This window comes from Podarcis melisellensis, assembly GCF_964234715.1.
Source record: "Podarcis melisellensis genome assembly, chromosome: 2".
Lineage (NCBI taxonomy): Eukaryota > Metazoa > Chordata > Lepidosauria > Squamata > Lacertidae > Podarcis > Podarcis melisellensis.
The window spans coordinates 72,122,113-72,144,853 of NC_138529.1; the positions used below are offsets into that span (position 1 = coordinate 72,122,113).

At 43.2% G+C, this 22,741-nt stretch overlaps 1 protein-coding gene across 1 annotated transcript in view; it reads left to right on the top strand.

The window, feature by feature from the left end:
* Positions 1 to 17,346: 17,346 nt before the first annotated feature.
* GRM2 (glutamate metabotropic receptor 2) overlaps positions 17,347 to 22,741 on the top strand; it is a 79,891-nt gene continuing 74,496 nt past the window's right edge. Inside the window, exon 1 of the mRNA XM_081900264.1 lies at positions 17,347 to 18,182. The gene's annotated coding sequence lies outside the window, so the exon portion shown is untranslated. The remainder of the gene's footprint in view (positions 18,183 to 22,741) is intronic.

Genomic DNA, 22,741 nt, shown 5'->3' on the forward strand with positions numbered 1-22,741 from the left:
CTTCTGCTGCACATAATGAAGCTGCCTTATGCTGAGTCAGGCCCTTGAGCCCAATATTGTCTGTTACTCTTGACGGGTAGTGGCTCTCTCAAGAGCTCGCCTTATGAGCTGAGGTCATTCAGCCAGAGGCTCCAATAACCATAGATGAGGCCTTTTGCGCTCTACCTCTCAGCTAGATCTTCTCCTGTCCTTAATGAATATCTGTAATGCAAGGATGGGGAACTTGGTACCTTCCAGTTGTTGCAGGATTCCAACTCCCAGTCAGCATGGCTAGTAGTCAAAAATGCTCAAAGCTGTAGCCCAACAACATCTGGGGAGAGACACACATGTTCCCTGCTCTAATGGATTCTTCATTCCACATATCTCTTAATTGAGCCTATAGGTAGATGAATTGCGGAGAAGGCTTCAAGCCTATGTTCATGTACTTTGAAGAAGGTCCCACTGAATAGAGTTGAACTTAAAACATTCCTGAGATACACATGGCTGCCATAATCTCTTTGGATTTCGTTTAGCATAATTACAGAATTATCTTTGTTGAGTTGGATGAGATGGGACTGATGACTCCAAGTTTAAGGGCCCGTGGCAAAGTGACAACCCTCCCCTGTGGGCGTAATGGAAATAGCAGTGCCATTTAAAATGTCCCCATATCCTCTGACCTCATGTTGCTTTTCAGCACTGTGAAAAACTAAGGTTTCAGTCACTCATAATCAGGTGGGTCCCAGTCCACAGCAGATGTCAGCACTGATGGGCCCTCAGCTCAAGGGAGCTATCAGTTGATGCTGGACCTGATATTAAGTGATAAATTATTCCCAGTGTGATTGCAAGGGTTGGGAAGGATGATAAATTGGAAACAATGCTCCAGGATGCTCCAGGAAGCCTTGCTAGCTCCTCAAGAATAAAAGAAGCCAGGAAGATGACATTGAGAGAGAGATTTATTTATTTTTAAGTCTCATTTGAAAGGACGTACAGCATATTACACTTGCCAGCAAAAAAATCCACTGTATGTCCTATGGATAATTGAGAGGTGTATATATAGCACCATTACACAACCATAATGGGATATATTGGGCACTTCCACATTGGCAGTGTATTGTGGACTTGGTGCTGTTCATGCATACAAGTTTTTCATAGCATTTTCATGACAGCCCTATCAAATGCCATCTCATTCTCTCTCCCCTCCCCTATTTTAATCCAGAGTTACCATTTCCACAGGTTTTTTTTATTTATCCAATTTTCTGCAGAAAATAATATGGGATGGGATTTTTAAGAGGAAGGTGTCCTGTGGAATACCCAGATGTATAAGCAGCACTGAGTCCACAATAAACAGCCATTTACTCATTATCCCATTGGAAAGTGCATAACTTGAGTTGGAGGCTTAGAATTGATGGTGGGTGAAAGCTCCCATGTGACTAAAGTATCTTAACATTATGTAATATGCATATGCAGCACTTTACTGCACTATTTCCTTATAGGACTTATCAGGGGTTCTAAGGCTCTGTACAATGTAATCCCTCTAGAAACTAAAAGCAGGTAAAATAATCTCAAAACCAGGAGATATATTTTACTTTCGTGTGCTATTCAGTTTCCCTGATGCAGGATTGCTGGAAGAATGGGCTTGAAATACTGTTAATGGGCAGCAAGATGTCATGTAACACAGCTGCAAAAACAGGATCCACTTCTGCAGTTGTAGAACTATAAGCTACTCACACAATTTGACACCATGATCTATAAATAGAATACTAAATTGCTGGTGTCAGGATCTATAGAGGAATTAAGGGGAAATGACAGGTATCGACACAGTGGAAATGTGACTTACATAGGCCAACTAATGGAGCTGCAGCGAATTGGGAAGGTGGGGAGGGGTTCAGAGCCATTTCTCACTTTGTTTTGTACTGACTAAGACAGGAGTGCCTGGCATGCTCTGGTCCATGGAGTCACGAAGAGTCAGACACGACTAAATGACTAAACAACAACAACAAACTAAGTGTGCATATCTGGCTACAAGATATACATACTGCATACAGTAAACCTAGTTCCCTTGATGCTTTTAATATAACAGTATGTGGGTTAGGAATCACAGGACTGGATACACTTTTTGGAACCTGATCCCCTGAGAACCTACACTGAGACATGTAGTGATTGAGTTATAACAAATTTGGAATCTGGGGCGAAATGTGGAGTAGCCATATTTGTGGATGACACCTATCAGAGAAACTGAAGCAACACATTTCCCAGATTCACTACATGGCTTTTGAGGCCCCTTCCAACTCTGTAATTCTTTTCAGGATGATGAAATCTCAAGCAAATTCAAAGAGGTTCAGAAGGCAGCAGCAGCAGCATGCAAGGGAACTCTGGTGGGGTCTGCAAAGTGGACACAAACATGCAAACTTGCTTTAAGGGTTGGAGGTTCAAATCAGTTTCTGGTTACCCCCTACCCTTTCCTGGCAACCATAATTATATGAAAGGGGGGCTTTTCATTAGGCAGAGACATAAATTAATGCACACATTCTCCCAGGGTCACTGGTTCAAATACGTCAAGGGGAAAACATGGTACACACACCCTGATAGTGGCTGGAAAGGACCGAGACAATAGTGAAATGGGCAAGGAGTGCATGACTTGCACCCAGCAGAAGCTTCACTTAGGGTGCCTGTTCCCCTGGGCTGTCTTGTCATGGAATATGCCAGGATTTAAGAGCCTGTTCTCTCTGTGTATGTAGGTTGGCGACTTCTTGGGGAACAGCGGGCTTCATCTGGCCACTGTTGGTGAGGCCTCCTTCATTGTCTACATGGAACAATTTCTTGTTCTCATCAGCTGTATCTGTTGGGTGTCATCCATGGAGAACAGAGAGAGAAAGAGAGATGAACAATTATAGTCCTCTGGAAAAGCAAGTTCCTGAAGCTGGATGCACCAGTGCATCAAGTGAAGAGGTGAGAAGGAAGCGTGAGCAGTGATGCCTGAGTGCTCCAGCCAGTGGACATATCTCAGCCTCCCTTCTCTGGGAGAGGGGCTGTCTGCAGTGACTGATCACACTCAACCCTTCCTCCTACTGCGGCTTTCTGCTTGTTCTGCTCCATTCATCTGGGCTGTGCTCCTGCAAGGCAAAATTGCTCATGAGTGAACAACAGTAAGAATGGTTGGAGCAGAATGTGTGGCCTTTGCCAGTGGAACTTAGCTGTTTGTGGGCACAATGCATCCGCTATGTGGAGAGTGTTAACACCCCCCCCCCCCGTTGAGGCAGTAAATGGCCAAAGCCAAGAAGAATACAGGGCCTAGGAAGAGAGACCAATTGAAGCCCTGTGAGCCAGAGGTTTCCTCACCCGGTTATGCATACAGCAAGGAAGTTGAAATATACTCGGAGTCGCATAGTGATTTCATGCTCTTTATTGCAGCTCGTCAAACAGTGAATGAATCCCCCCCCAAAAAAACCTCTAGCTTTATATACATTATTTATACAATGGGTCCCATCTGATTGGCTGCTTCTGCTTCCCTCCTGGAGCCTAGCTGGGCTGCTCCTTCAGGCCAATCAGGTTGTTGCATTCTAGGATCTTATCTGCCTATTGTTCTAGGATCCAAGTTTAGTACATAACAGATGTTTCTTGATGTGCCAGGGGTCATGCCTAACCACACCACCACTCAACCAGCCTGCTCAGATTTTACAGAAGGGTCATCTGAATTCTCCCTGATTCCTGCTGCCATGCAAAATGGCCTGCTGTGAAGGGCAGTTTCACCCCTGCTATCTCCCAGCAATGTTCCATACTCTAATTTGAGCCACCTCAAAAGGGAATTTGTGGCTTTAAATTCTTTACTTCCTCCTCAAAGTGTTCACCATTTTCTTAATGGGGAGAAGCAACTTTCCTTTTGGGGCTTCTGAATTGCTAAATAGAGCACAAATGAGGCATAAGGGGTGGGGGAAGTTACACAAAAGTTTTAGCCAGCCAAAGATGTTAAGAGAAGATGTTAAGAGCATGAGAGGTGAGACAGGCAGGGACATGAAAGGGCAGCTTTTGAAACCAGACAAGAAGGTATGGGGAGAGCTGGCAAGACTACAAAGTGTGGCAGAATTAATGGGGACAGGAAACTAGCAAAAAAAAAAGTATTGCCAACTGAAAAATATGCAGTTAGGGATGTATTCAGCAGAGGGTAGATTTAGAAAGGTTTGATCATTGGCTCTTTTCATCTGTTAAATAGATGGATTTGTTAGGGGCATTTAGGACATTGTGGTTTCTGCTCTTAAGTATGTATGATGGTTGGACAAGATGAGCTTTCGGATGCTTTCCAGATGTATAGTTTTAATGCAGCCCACAGCACCACACTTCAGTTAGCCAGGGGTGCCACATAAACACTGGCAGCCTGGCACAATTAAGGTGGGATATAAATTATAGAAAGAAACAGGAATACACTCTGGGATTTTAAGGAGAAAATCCATTCTTGATTACTGAGTCAAAATGTATGTGGACAGCTAAGACCAGTGAAAGGGTTTGGGCTCTCAAAGGTTGGGCAGTGGCAAAGGAGGATGGGTTATGGAGAAGGGATGAAGACACAAGTAAGAAGGCTCCTGATTAAGGTCAGTACCACACAGCACAGAAATAAGAACAATCTTGTTTGCTTCAACCACCTAATGGCAGGAAAGCTGCTCCCATGCTGACTTCAAGACCATTTTCAAAAGTGCCCATCAAATGTGGCTAGTGAGCCCACACAAGGGCAATTCCTGCCCCCTAGGCTTCTCTAAGTAGTGCAGGACTGATCTGGACCTCGTTCAACTCATGTCTGCCCCAGATTGCTATGGTCAAGGGCCATCTGTGGCTCAGAAATGTCGGAAATGAGACATACTGGGCAGATGCTTCTTTGCTGTAGGCAGCTCACTGGTAGAACACATCCTTTGCACCAAACAGGTGCATCTCCAGGGAGGGCTGGCTGGGAATGATTTCTGTCTGGAGAGCTGCTGCTACCAATCAGTGTAGACCTCACTGACCTGGATGCACCAATAGCTTGGTTTGGTATATGGGCAGCTTCCAGTGTTCTAACAGCTTTGTCCAATTGATTTCCTGTTGTAAAGTGGAAAGTCTGAAAGGAAATTACTAGACTTAAAAACAACCCAGCAGAAATCTAGTTCAGTTGCACAGCTAACCAAGTCCCATCTTCTTATGGTTTTTTTAAAAAGGACTCATCAATTATCCTTTTTAAAAGAAATCTTTAGGAAAGAAAGCTATATATAATGTCAGGGAATATAATGCCAGGGAAAGCAGGGGATGTTCTCACATGCCAATAAGCCGAGCCTCTTTGGGGATAGAGATCATGCTTCAAGATAACACCAAAATTGTTGGAAACAAATGCAAAGTTTGAGCCCTAGCATCTCAAGGTGACAGTTGCCAGGGTGTTTGTTTCCTCTCATTAGGAAATCGGTGGTGTCTTTGGGGTTGTGAATGTGACTCTTCTCCAGGGAAAGGCAAACATTCTAGCCACATTCATTTGGAAACGTGATGGGCATCCTGTTTTGAAAAGGTCAGAAATAATCCTCAAAAATAACAATTGACATGTGATAATTCAGGACTATTTTGTGCTCTGCCTGATAAAATATTAAAATCCTCCAGCCTGGGTGGAAAATATTTCTCTCCCCATGTGTTTGTCTTTGTTCCTCGTTATTACAAAACAACAACAAAAAGGCCTGAAATATTTATGCCAGGCTGCCTCTGTACTGAGGGCAGCTACCTGACTGAGATTCCTAAAGGCACCTTGTCCTCTCACCTTGTCAGCTGGTGGAGAGCCTTGGGAAGCAGCTGCTGGTGATGCCAAAGAACACCAGAACCGAAAACTGGAAAAAGAAAAGGCGCTTGAAAAGGCCCATTTCTCATGCTCATTCTTGATTTACTAAAGTCATCCTAAGGTAAGGATTGGGAGGTGGGACAATTTTGTTTCAGGTTAGAGTAAAAGGTAAATCTACCTATTTTTTTCTACTTTCCAAAACAATTTGTAACACCGCCTTCCTGTGTAATTTGCATTTCTTCAAATTTTTCAGTGCAAATAATGTGCACAGAAATGCACATATTAGTGAAAATAATGAGGTGGGGGGAATGCATGCTATTAGGGAAAATATAAATATTAAGGAAACTGCTTCACAACAATACCTATACTAGGCAAAATTGCATAGAAATGTGCCGTATTAGGAAAAATTGGCGCTAAAAAGCAAATGGGTTTCCATGAGAGATTTTTTGAATAAATTGCAAACTGATATGGAAATGTGCAGAACTGAAGACTGGAAGGGGTATTTTTCCTTGTCATTTTCACACGAAAGGCCTTTCTTCCAGTTTTGGCAGCATGCAGTGAAATCTGGTGTGTAAGTATGTAACTTTCATTTTCAGTAATAGGGTATGTATCAAATAGCAACATGTAGGTATGTGAACACACGGCCTGATAAAAGTGTGACAGCATGCATGTAGCCAGTTGTCATCATAGCTCTGGATGGCAAATAATCATCAAACTTTTTAAAATTATTTTGTCTAGTACGGCATTTAGTAGTAAGCAATGTATAGTGTAAGTGGAATGCATTGTATCATATTTTATTAAAGTGGAGCTTAGGAGCCTAAGAATCACAGAGTACAGGAATCCACTGTGCTCAGTAATACACTCCCCCCATAATGGATATTTGGTTCACTTGCTTTAGGCCTCCAAATTCTTATCACACAGAGTGCCTTATTGACACCAGAGAAACAGTGCATAAAAGTGTCTTTGAGAAACACGGCCTGCACATGACAGAAGGGATGCCATGTAGCTTCAGCGGGGGGAAGAGAGTGGAATAAAATTCAACAGCTGTGTGACAGGCAAAGGTCTCTCACCAACAGCTGTTCAACCTCTTTCCCACTCCTGTCTCTTGCTCACTTTCGAAAGCAAAGTAAGGAAACAGACTAACTGGTCTCGGAATCCCATGAAGGGTCATCTTCAAGAAAACATAACCAAATTAAAAAAGAAGCTCTAAGCTGATGTTTGATCTCACTTGGCAGTTTTGTGATCTGCAGGAAAGGGAGTGGGGGGAAACTCCAGCAGCTCCGCTCAGTTTACATTAACTTTTCATCTGTCCAACATCCATATCCCTCATCTGAGCACAAGATGAAAGCTGGCAGAGCCTGAATTGGTAGGTTCTGAATTCTCTACCAACATCAGATATGCAGCCATTTCTAGCAGGCTCCACATGGATTTCTCTTTAAACTTGCCATTCTCTCAGATCTGTTCCCCACCCACCTATTTGATTGTGACCACAGTTGTCTCTTCTTCTCCCCTTGTTACATGCACAACCAATTTAGCATTTATGTGGTAGCATCCCAGTTCAGCCCCATCGTCACCACTGCCACCCCATCGCTTGTTACCTCTTTGCTTTGACCTCTGCCTTATTTTCCCTTTCATCCAATCTGAATAACTTTCTCTCGGCCTTGCATTTTTCAGGCACCATTCCTCCTGTGCGGTTTCCAACCATCTTCACAGTTTCCAACTTCCTCATCGTTTCCCTCAGATTTCCCTGCCTAATATTCCCTTCACTTGCAATCTGAGTTCTGAGACCAAAGGCTTAGATCTTCTGTCAATTCCAATCCAGCAATGCCTGTTGCAACTTTTCTGCAATCAGTCACTTCCTCTCTTATTTCTTTTAACTTAGAGCTGGTTCAAACATTAGTTTCTGATGCTTGCCCCCAAAAGGAAGGCATCTTATCATGTGACTAGAGTGAGGCATGAGCCAAGAACTAATGGATTACAGCTGTAACAATTTCCATGATCACTGAAGTGCCAGCATTTTATTTATTTGGTCAGTTGGATTTAGAGCCCATTCAGTCTTAAGGCCCCAGGACAGGTTAATAAAGATGTTATTCTACTTATCCTTTCTAGGTTGAATAAAAATGTCTTACATTGCTTCCAAAAGATACAGTCTTACTGCTTTGGTGAGCTGCTGCTCTATGCCTGTCCTTGTGATCCTGGCTTGGCTCATCATTAAGAAACATTCCCAGCTGATCTTAGAAGTCATTGTGTTGGGACAAAGAGATTGACTCAGGCCATGCAATATCAAATAGTCAACATCAAACATTAAATTGATCCCTAGTGATTAAACAGCACAAACACCTGCAAGTCTACTCCAGCATAAGTGTCATTGAGTTCAATGGGGCTTAATTCTAGGATCGCAACCTTAATATATGCCTCACTACATTCTTTTATCACTTGTGCCTTTATCCATGAGAACAGTCTGTTGGGAAAAGGCCAATGGTTCGTCTAGTCCAGCATGCTGTTCTCGCAGTGACCAATCAAATGCCTGTGGGAGCAGAACATGAGTGCAACAGCACTTTCCCTTCCCATGGTTTCTTGCTGCTTCCAACTGTGGAGGTAGAGCATAAGCATCATGGCTAGTAGACATTGAGCCCTCTCATCCATGGATTTGCCTAATCCTCTTTTAAAGCCATCCAAATTGGTGGCTATCACCATCTCCTGGGGGAGCAAACCAGTTTTAAGGTTTATTGTTACATTACCATGTTGAATGCCCTCTTTTCACCAATGATTGCCAAATGCTGCAAAAAAATTTGATCAGATTTAACTGTACACAAACCCAGAAGGTCAAGATGATTAGCTCCATAGTTGCATTAGGAGGAAGCGTGACATAGACAGTTATCATGCTTGCAACCCAGGTCAGAAAAGGGGGTAGAGAAGCCCAGTTCAGATTTGACAGGTCTCCCTCAGAGGTTGTGGACTCTCCTTCCTTGGAGATTTTTAAGCAGAGGTTGGATAGACATCTGTCATGGATGCTTTAGTTGCAGGGGTTTGGATTAGATGACCCTCAGTGTTGCTTCCAACTCTACAATTCTATGATTCTTTTATTCTATGATTCCTCTAATTATTCTATGATTCCTCTATTTTAGCACATTTTGACTCATTGTTCTTTATTCGCTTTACTCTCTAGAGTTCAGAAAAGTCTGTGCTACAAACTCAAACCAGTTCCTAGCATGTGAGTCCTTGGTATTGTCATTCTGTGAGAGAACTAGCATTACTACATGAAAGTAACATTCCTTTAGGAATCCTTACAAGCTGTGTTGAGATCCTCACACAGGTGCTATATGTAGAATTCATACTGGCATGAATATGATCCATATCCACTGATTGGCATATCCAAATCCATCTTGATTGGCAGCAGGGCAGGCTTCAGTCCTTAAGTAGGCATGCAGATGCATTTGCATACATGCACGGCTTTGCAGATCTGAATCCTCTGGGGAGCTTGATGTAGGGAGCACTTTCATACTAGACTGAGTGGGTGAGTACAGGAGTAGGAATCCCTAAAAGGAATGTTGACAGGCAGGCTGCATTGTGCTCAAGCAACAATACACACACTGGGTTTCCTTTTAATTTAATTTTACAGTGGATTAGTCACCACCAGAGTCAAAGGGGCAGCAATATTGCCTATGCGTTATGCACACTGGTGGTTCACATGAGTTCATGTCCCCAGCAAACTGGCTCAGAATTAATATAGCTCATCTGTTGCAGAGGGTGGGATGAAAAGTCACTGCAGAATTAGACTAATGCAAAGCAGGGAGTGTGAATATCTTATCATTAGGCAAGCAAAATTCTCTGGATCATTGCTAAGCATACAAGACCAGAGAATGTAGCCCATTTCAGGTTGGAAGCAAAAGGCTTTTGAAATGGATCTTTTACTATAGATGCTTCATGTAAGCAAAATATATATTATTTAGTTGTTACATTTTTGTTCTGCCCTTCCTCCAAGCATCACATGGCTGTGTACGTGGTTCTCCCCATCATCTCATCCTTACAAGAACCCTTTGAGGTAGTCCAGTGCAGACCTGATCACTACACAAGCCCCAGGCTGGCATAGCCAACATCAGATATTTGTCTGCCTCTCTTCCTTCTGCCCCAGAAAAATGGGGTGAGCAATGGGGTTATGGATGAGGTGGTAACTATGCCACTTCATCATGTCTCACTGCTGTCCTGGTGTGGTTTGGATTGCTCTGTCAGGCTGTGATCCTGGGGATATCAAATTACTCTGTCCGGTGATTAAGAGGGAATCTATTTGTCAGACCCCTCACCTGCCCAACACTGTGGAAAAATCTGCAGCCCTGATCTGGCAGATGTCAAAGCTCCAACATCAGCAGGCCTTGAAAGAAGACATGCCAGGGTAGTATGTACTGTGGGTGCTTTATAAGTGAATCCATGGACTTCTCTGCTGCTCTCCCCACCGCCAATGCTCCCAACCTACAAAGAGATGGGTGGCAGCTCCTAAATTCGCATAAATCTATCCTGTTAATCCGCCACCCCGAAACTGATTAAAAGCAAAGCAAAGAGGGCAAATAGTAAAAAGAGCACAATAGCACTCCTCCAGACTTCTCTTCTGTCCTGCCTGCAAAAGCCCTGCGATCAGGTGATTAAACTGTCTTTGGTTCCCTCCCTATCTTGCCTTAGGATGGCAGCCTGAATTTCCAAGGCATAAGATATCACATAATTTCCACTCCTTTATTCTAATTCCATATCCCACTACGAGAGTAAAAAGACACTTAGGCTGTGCAACTTCTCTCAGGAGATGTGCTATTAATGCATATCATAGGAGGCTGTGGACTTGCTGGGTCACTGAAGTGGGTAGGGAAGCCATTGTGTGGATGGCTAAAGGCATGGGTGGAGAGCTTCATGCAGTCATACTAGCCACACTTTTCTGGAGACAGCTACTATTTCCATCCTTGCCTGGTAAGAACTGTTGCCTTGCTTCCTCTTGAAGTCAGCTTAGGGGAGCACCTCCCTGGAACTATTTAAGCCAAGCTATTGATTCTGGAGTTGTGTCAACCAGTCCCTCAGTAGGAACAGCAGTTACTCAAATGAGAAAAATTCCCAACGTATTCAAGAATACATTTGATTTTATAAGTCTCTATGGGCAAACCACATTAATAGCCCCATTCCTTCAGGGGTAGTCAGTTGCTATCATTCCAAACCACATCAGGGAGAGATCCATCCATGACAAGGGGGTGATGGTTATACCCTCCAACCACCAAATCTCTCCCAATCTACTCTGTTCCAAAAACCAGGTCAAGAGTGTGTCCTGCAATATGCATTGGGCCCATGGTGCATTGAAACAGCCCCATAATTATCACGGTGAACATGAATACATGAACAGGACCCAACAAAATGAGTCTAGCATGGTCATTGACTTTAGTAAGGCTATTAGCTGCACAAAGTGCAAAATTTAATCTGGATTCAAAGGATCTGTTGGTTGATATTTGATCTTCAGTGCCCCAGAAGCTAGATCAAAATCATGCCAATTTAACTGTTCTAGGGACACAACTTAAGACAATGCTTGTTGGGAAATGGCCATTTACATTTGACAAACAGAGCTCAGAAGGAGGCTTAATTAGGATTGTCAATTTACATTCTCCCTGCAGCAAACTGGTTTCCCCCATCACATTTTATTAAGATGAAGTCTGAAAATAACTGCAATGTTTTTCTATATATTAATATTGATTTAAGTCTTCCCATGCTCATGCTTTTGTAGCCAAAACTGCACCACAGATAACCAAGGGTAAAGCACCCGCAGACTCAGGATAACCTCAAGGTTTACACAAATGCAATAGATCTGGAGGGGGTGTGTGGAGGAATCTCATGGTAGCCTCATAATAATGGCATAACATGCAGAAAGATTAGTGGAGGGGGGAAATGACTAATGGGTGGGAGGAGGGAATAGAATGTAGTGGCTGGAACAGAGAAGAGAAACATAGTTCACATATATAAAGAATAGGAAGAACCATCTAATTGTCTGGATAAGTCACTTCCTGGTTCATGATGAGAAGCCATTTTTAAATGTCCCCAGGGATGGAAGAAAGGCTACAAACAGACATACGTTAAACAATGTAATAGAGCTGGAGTTGAGCACAAAGTGTGTCTACCCCACCTAAAAAAGAACAATAATGGAAGCTGAGAAACCGCAATACAGCCCAGTGAGAGCTGGGGATGCTTAGTGAGCACAGAAATACATAGCTGTCTTGAAAATAATAATAAAGGTTTATTTGAGTCTAGAATTGGGTGTGTATGTACCAAGCCATGTTGCTCAATGACATCTTATTCTTCCAAACAAGATGCTGTTATCAGCCATGGCACATGTGGTGGACATTTATCCATTTCTCAACTCTGCCTTGGGTTCCAATTGCATTGCTCAGTACTGCTCAGTGCCTTGTAAAAGGTTTTCATCTGATCTCATCTAAATCTGCTGGCTGTAGGGAGAGAAGTAAAAAGAGATGCTTTATAGATGAACAGAAAATTCCCTGGGGGGGATTTGTCTTTCAGTCTGAAATGTGCTCAGGGGATTGGGCGGAATATTGGCTGTTTCCATGCAGTCACCAAGGGAGTGGTAGAAAGTGAAATGTAAACGTGTGTAGTAGGGAAACAGGAAATAAATTCCTTCCTTTGCAGTCACAGCTCTCTTACGATGAAAATGCATCTCCCCAGATTTCTTTGTGTTGCCAATGGCACGAGCTTTATTGATGAAATGCTTGTGAAATGGTTACATATGTGTTTCTGTGTTGCAGTGTATACAAGGAAGTTGTGCATCACTTTGCTTGTCTCAGTGTTTATTGCAGGTAAGAAGAAACATTCTGTGGATAGGGTGGATAGGTATACATGTGTTTAGGACAGGGGTGGCTTACAGGTCTGATTCCCCGCCCAAGTGATTATTCTAAATTTTAGAATATGTATGAGGCACAAAGTACAGTGGTACCTCAGGTTACATACGCTTCAGGTTACATATTCTGCTAACCCAGAAATAGTACCTCAGGTCAAGAACTTTGCTTCAGGATGAGAACAGAAATTGTGCTCCAGCGGCGCGGCAGCAGCAGGAGGCCCCATTAGCTAAAGTGGTGCTTCAGGTTAAGAACAGTTTCAGGTTAAGAACGGACCTCCGGAATGGATTAAGTACTTTACCTGAGGTACCACTGTATACTGTTACCAGTCTTCTGAAGACGTCTGAAAGACAGGTGACTGATCAGAAGGTGTTGTATTTTGCAGAAAGAGACTCATTTAGCAACTACACATTGATGGGATCTGAGTTGGCTATGGCTCTCCAAAAAAGTGGTCTTGGACTCATGATGGATAGATCAATAGTAATCATGAATGGTGGTGGAAAATGTAAATTCAATGCTGGAGACTTCTAGGAAGCGATTTAAAATAAAGATGCCAGTATTGCAATGCCTTCATATAAATCAATGCCACAGCCACATTCAGGATGCTGTGAAGAATCCTTAGTTCTATCTCAGAAAGGGAACGTTGGGTACATAGGAAACTGTCTTATATCAGTTCAGACCATTGGTTCACCTAGAGCAGTACTGTCTACTTTCTCTGACACTCTTCATGGTTTTTGACAGGGGTATTTCCCAGCCCTACCAGGAGATGCTAGGAGTTGAAATCAGATCCTTTGCCTACTGTGCTACAGTCCTTTCTTGTCAAAAGGACATCACAGAGCTGAGAAAGGTACAGAAAAGGGCATTATTTGGAGGCTAGAGTGATTTTCCTTCAAGGAAAGGCTGGAATATTTGGACAGAGGAGCTGTCTAAGAGGAGGTGCAAAAACAGTTTTATCAAATTGCAGATGATGTGGAGAAAGTGGAGGGATATATATTTATCTCCCTTTCATAATACAGTGGTACCTCGGGATAGGAACTGAAATCGTGCTCCAGTGGCGCAGCGACAGCAGGAGGCCCCATTAGCTAAAGTGATGCTTCAGGTTAAGAACAGTTTCAGGTTAAGAACAGACCTCCAGAACGAATTAAGTTCTTAACCCAAGGTACCCCTGTACTACAAATTCAGATCATCCAGTGAAACTGATTGGCAATAGATTCATGCAGATAAAAGGAAGTGCTGCTCCAAACAGTGGATAATGAATTTGTAGAATTTTCTTCCACAAGGTATGGTAATGTTTACCACTGGCTTAAACGGCTTTTGAAGGGGAGGAAAAGCCTATCATTGGCTATTAGACATGATGGCTATATAGAATCTCTAAATATGTAGGTACTGTGCCAGAGGTGGGGAAACCTATGACCCTACAGATGCTGCTGGACTCCAACTCCCATCAGCCCCAGCCAGTATGACCAGTGTTCAGGAATGATAGGAGTTGTAGTCCAACAGCACCCGGCTGGTCACAGGTTCCCCACATCTGCAGTATGCTACCAAATACCAGTTAATGAGAAGCAACAGCCTTTTGTGGGATTCCTGGAAGAATTTAAATGGAAAGTCAAATGTGCTTCAATTAATTCTAAATGTTCATAAAATTTCACATTTTTGCACTAAAATGATTTACATCCCTACTTGCAATATTCACTGGGCAATGTAGTGTGTTGACAGGGTAAATTTATTCTTCAAGCATATTGTTCAGGTGAACCTTCCTTTCATTTCCACTTGATCAGACTACACCCAGTTTACATTAGAGGATTTCACTATCACTATCATCTTCCACAACCATCATCATAAAGGTAAAGGTAAAGGGACCCCTGACCACTAGGTCCAGTCGTGACCGACTCTAGGGTTGCGGCGCTCATCTCACTTTATTGGCCGAGGGAGCCGGCATCTGGGTCATGTGGCCAGCATGACTAAGCCGCTTCTGGCGAACCAGAGCAGTGCATGGAAATGCCGTTTACCTTCCTGCTGCAGCAGTACCTATTTATCTACTTGTACTTCATGCTTTCGAACTGCTAGGTTGGCAGGAGCAGGGACCGAGCAACGGGAGCTCACCCCCTCATGGGGATTCAAACCGCCAACCTTCTGATCGGCAAGTCCTAGGCTCTGTGGTTTAACCCACAGCGCCACCCATGTCCCAACCATCATCATAGAACTCACAATTGGAGAACCAGGATTCAAAGCAATGGCAGGTTAGTAGAATGCTCAGTAGGAAAATTCACTATGTAGTAGTAAAACCTATGTATTTATTTACGAGTTTCTACTGCCTTTCAGTGAAGATTCTAGAATGGTTTACAAAATTAAGGCTGAAATACAATCACAATAGATTACGTTTGCCACAGTGATAATGTTGGCATCCATCTGTCTCGGGGAAACAATGGAGTGTGCTTTCAGGGTTGAAGTCGAACTTCTGGAGAATCACAACGCCTGCTATTGCTACAGAGGCCGTTAACTTGTAACTGCTGCCTTCCATGTTGTTTTGCTGCATTAGCAGCACCGAAGTGACCTCTCTGGGGTGCAAACAGTGTGCATGGAGGTCCTGAGCTGCCTGGGCTGGAGGTCTCAGCATCACTGATGTGGTCCAAAGGAAAACAAAGTACAGTTGCACCTTGGTTTCCGAACAGCTTAGTTATCAAACGTTTTGACTCCTGAACGCCGCAAAACCGGAAGAGACTGTTCCAGTTTGCGAACTATTTTTGGAAGCCGAACGTCCAACGGGGCTTCCATGGCTTCCAATTGGCTGCAGGAGCTTCTGGAACGGATTCCGTTCGACTTCCAAGGTACGACTGTAATACATTTGGCACCAGCTTGTCTGCAGGAGTTGCTGGAAGAAGGCTTACAAGATGCCATCCAACCATTTTAGGGACTCCATTCTGGATTTGTGTAGGGTTTCCTCATTAACCTTTTCCTCTCCCAAAGATATGCCACAAGGCAATAAACCACTAGCTAAATACAATAGGCTAGTAAACTCCTTAAAACTCTAGAAAGCTTTGGAGAACAGAAAGATCTCAAAGTTTGGGTAGGTATATGAGGGGTGAGTTCCTTCCGATTCCTGGATATCAGGCTATGTAGGGTTTATAGGTAAGCACTAATACCATAAATTGAGCTTCAAAAACGGATTGGAAATCACTGGTTCTCTTTTAGTACCAAAAATATATACTCCTGATGACCTAAAATTTTGAACCTATCTGTGTACACACCATACATTTCTAACACATTAACTCCCTTCAAGAACCCTGGGAAGTGTAGTTCAGGGGCATTTAGAATTCTGGCTCTGTGAGAGGTAAACTACAGCTCCCATGATTATTGGGCTGTGTGGACTGTAAATGTATGGTGTGTGAGCAGCCTTGGTGTTGACAGCTGTAGGAGAGCAAGTCATGAATCTGTGCCCAGTTCCAGATAAGGGCCTCAAGGGACAATATGCAGTTCTATGTAGGAGCTTTACTCCCTTTCCCCAAGAGATCTTCTGCTAGGAAAAAACTCAAGGACGGGGAGTATTGCAGGAGCCTAGAGCTCAAAGTCACGTATGTTACACGTCTGAGAGCACATCACTAACAATATATTATAAATACATTTTGGCCCATGTCCTGTAGATGCACTCAACTTAAGGTATTCAATTGATTTTAAAAAAATGGAATGGGAAAGATGGCCTGTTGACTGAATTGTTTCCCCATTGCACATAATTAGTAGCTGATTAAAGAGGCTATTAACATGAGGAAAGGGAGAAAACATGTCAGCCCTGAACACAAACTATCCCTAGACTGGGAGCAATTCAAGAGAATAATTTGTCTTTCCACACCATCAAGCTGATCTGCTCACTTAGTAAATTAAGTTCAAACCATAGCTTTATCCACCAGTAGGATGTGATTAAACTTAAGAGAATGATCTCCCCCTCCATAATTAAATCTGGGGTATTTCAAGCTCTTTCATCCTGGGCTAAAAATTGCTGGTAGTTTCTTCTATATAAAAATCTATTATATATTTTCTAAAGGAATATATGTTTCTCAGGGATTCCCGGTACAGATCATCTGGGTGTTCAGGCAAGGGAGGACACAAATGCTGAAGAGTTGAGATGCATTTAACTAGAGGTGACAAACTCTTAAAATACTGAACCATCATATTTACCCACAAATTCATGGGAATTAGAAAGAGACGTCACCAGAGAGGCAAGTGCATTTCTTACATTAGGGGTTGTCAGACGTTAATCTGGTAGATCTCTGGGTGGTTTGCAGTAGCTGAAGAAGGATTTCTGACTCCCAGCTGTTCAACAATAGCAACAACTTTTTCAAATGCCACATTGATCTGCTGAAATTGAGAAAGTTTGGAGAGAACCTAGAATGGACTTTTGTGTGAAAGGACAGTGAGTTCAATTTTGGCACTAAAAGCAAATTCCTTCCTCTCTCTCTGAGTATTTTGCACTCGGTTCCATCTGGTGGATCTTGGGGTTCTAGAAACAACAAAATAGATCCCAGCAGCTACTATCTTGGAGTCATGGCAGCTGCATGTGAAAAATGCTGCAAGGCTTTGCCTTTCTGCTTTGGGCCTTATGTCTACTTGCCTGTCATTTCTTCTCCCTAATATTTCTTTTATAACCTGCCTTAATTTACATTCTTACCCTTAACCCTTGAAGCTAGAAATTTCAGGACGTTTAACAGATGTTGTCACAAACATGCATTTATGGCTTTAGGTTAACGCCCACTCGAGGATTGTGAAGAGGCATCCTGAGATAACCCTCTGCTGCCTCCAGTCCCTTAGTAAGCTTGGGAGGGGGCCTTTATGGTGGTTTCTGTACTGGGATCCACCTACAGAATCCAAACTGGAGAACATTCTTCCCCTTCCTATTGTTTCTAAGGATCAGTACTGATCCTGACGACCAGAAGCAAGTATCAGTACCATAACAAATGAAAGCCCTTTACAAGGTTCAGACCTTTCCTCCATCGCTTTGGTATCCTGGGAGCAAATAATTTAAGCAGAGGGTGTGCTCTCTGTGGCTTCCTGCGCGAAGCACTGCATGCTGAAGCCCCCTTGCCCCGGGAGCTTGAATTCAGCACCACGTTGTTGGACAGCTCCCTCCGGGGAAGGCTTTGTGCTCCTGGCCCCCGCGCGGGGAGTTTGATTTCAGCACCCTGGATTCGGACAGCTCCCTGCCGAGATAATAAATGCTTGGCAAGCTGCTTGACATCAGCGTCTTTGGAGGAGTTTCAAACGTGAATCAAATGTGTGAGCATCGCGGCGAGCGAGAGACCCGCTTGTACGCTAAGCAAATCAAGAGCTTTCAACACCAGAGCTGTGGGCAGCTACTTATGCAAGAGAAGAGGATTCGGAGGCGCAGCACCTCCAGCACTTGACAGAGGCGGCATCTTTACAGCAAGGAGCAGGCATCCAGTCCGCCAGGAGAAAGAAAGTCAGAGCATCTTTGCCCAGCTCGCCTGGGAAACCTCGCACAGAAGAGAGACGCTTCCTCATCACCTAACAGGTGTCTCTGCTTCGCAAAGGTAAGCTTTGTTATTCAAAAATGCCGACAATGAGTGGAATTCGAAACCGTGCCTCTTTATTTTGTCATTTTCTGAAACATGCTGCTACACAGTGCTTCTTTTTCGAGAGGTTTCTGAAGGCTTTACAGTGCTATTTCTTGCTCTTATCTCGCATCATCAAACTGATATTTTCTGTTGTTTCCCGTCTGTCCTCCTTTCCTCCCCCGCCAGTCTCCGGCATTTGGTTGTGGTGGGATGAATTAGTCCAACACGTTGCTTTTTAATCCTATAGATATCCTTGGCATCTAATCCTATTGTTCCCAACAGATTTAGAAGCCAATAGAAGATTGCACTGGAAGCTAGTTGTCTCTCTGCCAAACGCCCACAACCATTTCTGGTAATTAATTATCTTTCAAAGTTTAATTTGGAAGTCATATCAATCCACTTCAGAGCTCATGGTATGAGCTTGATCCAGGATGTGAGAACCACTATTTGAGATCTCACAGGTAGCAAACAACAGCAGCAGCAGCAGCAACAACAACATTAAGTTTTGTAACTGGTGCTTCTAGGAAAGGAATTTTGTGTGTGTGTTTAACATTACTATCAGCTGTGACCCTATTTGACGATTTTCTGTGATTCTAGCTATTCACTGATACTTTAGAAGACAAATGTGGGGGTAAAAATAAAAGTGTTTGATAATACCCCAAATGATTAGCTTTTCAATATGTATGTCAAAAAATTGAAACATTTTCAACTTAAGAAATGAGAAGATGTTGACAGGAGGAGGCAAGCATGAACACACGGGTTTGCTTCCACTGTCCCAAACCTGTAATGCCTTGCCACTTCATTCTAACTTATAAGTAAGTGTTCATATTTCTTGGTTTAATACTTTTACCAGGTTACATTTTGCCACATATGTGGATGTCCTCCACAGGGATTTGGAAATAAAAATCTATTTCTTCTCATTTTCTATACTAACAGTAAATAAAAAAGTCACAAAACAATGAACAAGTTAGGTAAAATCAAGATTGAGAGCAGGAAAAGTTCTTTCTTTCTATTTCCTTCCTTCCTTCCTTCCTTCCTTCCTTCCTTCCTTCCTTCCTTCCTTCCTTCTTTCTTGGTTCCCAGCAGGGATATCCTTTATAATCTAGAGCCAGAGGCAGGCTAAAGAATAGAGTGCTAGAACATTTAACGAACTCCTAAGGGAGAGAATGTAAGGTAGCTTGTCTCTCAGCTCAAAAGAAATAGCCAAATGAAGCCCACGCTGTAAGACATGTTAAACAAAGAGCATTATTTATCATTCACTGAATTTAAAAAAGCTCAAATACCTTTCCAAAAAGTTGATTCTATTTCATAAACGAGCAAGGTCTAACTTATTGCATTGCTTCCTTTAAAAACAAACCAATGAATACTTGTAAAAATAGAAAGTCTGATCAGCATGTCCATTTCCCCACTGGTGTCTTTCAAATGTTCTGTTTGACCAGCTACTCTGAAAAGCAGTCTGAATTAATTTGTGTGAATTTAAAATCACCCTGGACTACCATCCATCAGACAACGACTGACAGAGCATCTCCCACTCAGAAAGCTGCCCCTACAGAATGTCTCTTTTGGGGTGATGCATTGAAATGACTGATGGTGTCAATTAAGCAAGGAGACATGGGAGCCTAGTTCTTGACCTCAGAATCTCCTTGCATGTTTTTGAATGCAGATCACCACCAAAACCCAAGCCTTAGAACTCTAATATTTGGTGGGTGGGTGAGAACAAGGCAGAGAAGCAGGAGAATGAAGCGCTGTGTGGCAGCTTGCATGTTGCCATTGCTCTTATGTAAAAGATACATTGCTCCTGCCCTCACAACGATGTACCACTGATGTCCTTCTAGACACTTATAGATCTTAGAAGGGTCTTGGCAGAGATTTTTGACCACAAGTGTATGAAGGCAGATATCCAAACGGCCTTAAGGGAAGAGCATTGCCAACTGGGGCAATTTCTTACTGCATGGCCCTGATCCAGGAATACATCTTAAGTTTATATTAAAGTTGAGTGTGTGAGTGTTAGCTGTGATTCCTGCTTTTCAAGGGATGATCCTTTGGTTCCATTCCAACCCTATAGTTCTATGATTCTGAGAGTGGTGTGGTGCATGGTATAGAGTGTGAGACCTGAACTGATGATAACTTGGATTCAAATCCTATCTTGGTCATGAAGTTCACTTATGGAGTGGCATAGAGCAAGTCTCTTAGCAGGATTTTTGTGAAGATAAAATGGGAAAACACCATGGGTGCTGCCTCAGGCACCATACAGGGAGGGCAGGATAACATTTGAAAAATAAAACAATGTTTCTTGAATCTTATTGGTGTGTGTGGAGTGAGGTCTAGGGAGGAAAGCTCTGCCAGTTTATCTCACTGGAAACAACAGGGCCATATCCACTTGTGGCAAATGAGGTACACCTGTTGGCCTAAGAGGAACTGAGAAATAATGAAAATAATTGTTGCTTGAGTCAATATACAGTGCAGGGCCAAACGGAGTTGAACACCCTCATAACACATGTCTTGCAAAAACTAAGCAGGAATTAATGTTACAAGTGGATCTAAAAGCGGTGACAAGTAAAAGTACAATCCAGAGTTCGCCATACATGGAGATCCTGATAACAGTTACCAGTTGTGACTGTAGCCAAACCCTGATCTGCGAAACCAAAGGGTGAAATAGGGTGGCAGTCTCCACTCAGCCCAAAAGGGCTGTGCCAGCCTCTACCAGTGGAGTGACGCTAGTGTCACTCTTCAGCATGAAGTCCCCTATTTCACCCACCCCAAATGCAAGTGAGTGGAAGTATCATGGAAGCACCATGGACAGGATCCCCATGAGTGGTGTCACACAGAGACCCCCAAAACAGAACAATCTGTGGGGAGAGGCTGAATCAGCCCGCAACCTACTGGATCCCAAGTGCCCCCCAAGTGCCATCACTTGACATCTAGGCTGGTGTAACATGGAGCAGGGGTTTGCCTGCCCCATTGCATTCCGCCCTCGGTCAGCCAGAGTGAGTGGCAGGGCTGCAGATATAGTGGTGGCTACAGAGCTCCATCACACCCCAATGCTGCCCAATGAGGGCTAGGATTGCTATGCCCGTTGCTTTTCTGGAACCATAGGAAGCAGCTAGCCACAGGTCGATCCCAAGGTTGGCGGACAGCGCTGCTTCCTAGAAGACTGGTTCTGCCTCAGCAATAGAGAAATGGCCAAGTGAGCCCTGTTGCTACTGCATGGATAGGGCATCATTAGGTTACGGTTCTTCAAAACAACACATAGAGCATTAGCATTTTTAGAGAAGGAACGAATAGAGGACAATACAGTATCCCTGAGCCCTTTTATTAACTCTTGGACCATCTATATCCCCTGTTTTGTGTATCGATTATGGTAGCCCCACCTTACCAAGACAAATCTAATGAAACAGGGAAATATCTATTATAGAATATGTTCTTACATATGTAACAGCCAAGGGAGAATTGGATAGAGATGTACACAATTCTGAATGGCCTGGGGCAAAAGAGGAAAACAAAATAATAATAAAAATTCCCCCCCCCCAACTGCTCTTCCACTGCACCTCTACAAAATTCCAGAATTGGAGGGCACCTACTGAAATGAACATGCAGCAAAGTGAACAAAAGGAGCTCTTCTCCCTCTTTCCCACAAAAGTGTCGCTTAGGATCCTTTTGCAATGGAATGTGATTTACCAGCTGCTGAGAGGGCAAAGCAACAGGGGAGGGCAACAGCCTTCCTGCCCTCCCTATGAGCTTCCCAGAGGCGCCTGATTGGCCCCTGTGAGGAACAGAATCATTAGTCTTGTCCAGCAGGACTCTTTGTATATTCTTATGTGCAAGTGGATTTAAAACAACAGCAACAACAACAACAACAAGGCAAGTTCATAAAAGAGAGGCGTATTGACAAAGACTTTTAATTAAGGTGGCCAAGGCATCTCTGCCGTCTTGCTGAATGGATTTCTAAGCACAGAAATGCTGGAGGCTCCAAATGATTGATAGTAAATGGATGTCTCTGGCAGTACTTCATTCTGTTAGACATTTTATTTAAATCAGGCAGAAGTAGTCTTTATTAAAAAATGGAAAGCTGGGCTAAATATTCCATTGGTCTGATCCAATTACAGCTTTCTCTTAGTGTAAAATTGCCTCAGCGATCCTTCCTTGCCTATCAGTGGGACAGTGAAGTGGAGTGTTTATAATCTGTTTGCAACCTCTGGTTGCAAGGAAGTCTTTATGACAGTTGTTCTTCCAGGAATAGATATTAAAATGTGACATTATACAAATGTTTGACTAGAAGGAGACTGAGAGGTCAAATTTTTATCACTGGGTCTTGAAGAAACCATCTTTTTGTTCTGTCAGATTGGAACAAACTTTCTGCGCTCCAGAGCAGCCTTCGCTAAACTGGTGCTTCCCATATATTTTTAGCTACACAACTTCTGTCATCTCTGGTCCTTGGCCATGATGATTGGGTCTGATGGGAAGGAAGGGTAGTTTCCAAAACATCTGCAGGGCATCAGGCTGGGGTTGGCACTGTGGTCTAAACCACTGAGTCT